Raw genomic sequence first — 1,250 nt, forward strand, 5'->3', positions numbered from 1 at the left:
GTCTTGCCCTGCCACTTACATCACTCTGTTACATGTTTTTCAGACTCTTTGTTTTCCTTCTTACCTTTTCCTAGCTGTGCTCCAAAGTCTCAAGTGGTCCCATCTCTCTTTTTTTAAAAGTTATTTATTTTTAGCATTATATGAACAGCACTAGTTCATTATAGAAAAATTTGAATATTACAGACAAATGTAAAAAATGAAATATATCCTCCATTAACCCTGTCTAATATTTTTATGAATTTCCTTCTAGTCCTTGTTTTTCTATGTGTTTATATATTACAAAGCTAGGGTTACACTGCAAATGGCTTCATAGGTTGTTTTTCCACATTTTCTCCATGTCATTAAACTCTTTCAAAAAGATCACTTTGAAGAACTAAACTGTTCTATTTTTTATATTCTAATTTTTTTTTATTGTGGTAACATACATATAACATCAAGTTTACCATTTTAGCCACTTTAAAATGTACAATTCAGTGGCATTTAGTGTAGTCATAATGTTGTGCAACCATCACCACTATCTAGTTCTAGAATATTTTTATCATCCCAAAAGGGAAACCTCATGTTCATTAAACAGTCAATCCTCATTCTTCCCAGCCTTGGGCAACCACTAATCTGCTTTCTGTGTTTATAAAGCTACTAGTCTGGATATTTCATATTAATGGAATCATGCACTATATGACCTCTTGTGTCTGGCTTCTTTCACTCAGCATCTTTTTTTCAAGATTCACCTATGTTGTAGCATGTATTGGTACTCCATTCTTTTTTATAACTGAATAATATTTCATTGTATATTCCATACATCACAATTTGTTCATCCATTTATCTGTTGATGGACATTTGACTATTGTAAATACTGCTGCAATGATCAGTTGTCTATGAATTTTGTTTGAGCACCTGTTTTCAATTCTTTTGGGTGAGTGAAAAAGGGGAAGGCCCTCAATAGGATGGTGTGGTGTAGCAAATTACTTAGTGTGGCTTTTCTACCCATAAGTCTTTGTAAACTCCAATGTGAGATTTTCTATGAGCAACTGAGGAGCTCCTGATTGCTGAAGGTGTCCACCTGGGTTATTTCTGTTGGGCATGGCACAAAACAATGTTCTGGGAGGTTCCCACTCTCTCTCACGTGCTTAGAGTTCTGATGCTATGATTGGCTAATTTGACCACCCTGCCGGGCTCAAAAGGAGGCCTAGAGGCAGAACTACTCTCTCTGACTGCTGGTTGAGGAAGATGTGCTGCCGAAAGAGACACGC

This window comes from Orycteropus afer, unplaced genomic scaffold (genome assembly GCF_000298275.1).
Source record: "Orycteropus afer afer isolate SDZICR_OR568_19922 unplaced genomic scaffold, OryAfe1.0 scaffold00002, whole genome shotgun sequence".
Lineage (NCBI taxonomy): Eukaryota > Metazoa > Chordata > Mammalia > Tubulidentata > Orycteropodidae > Orycteropus > Orycteropus afer.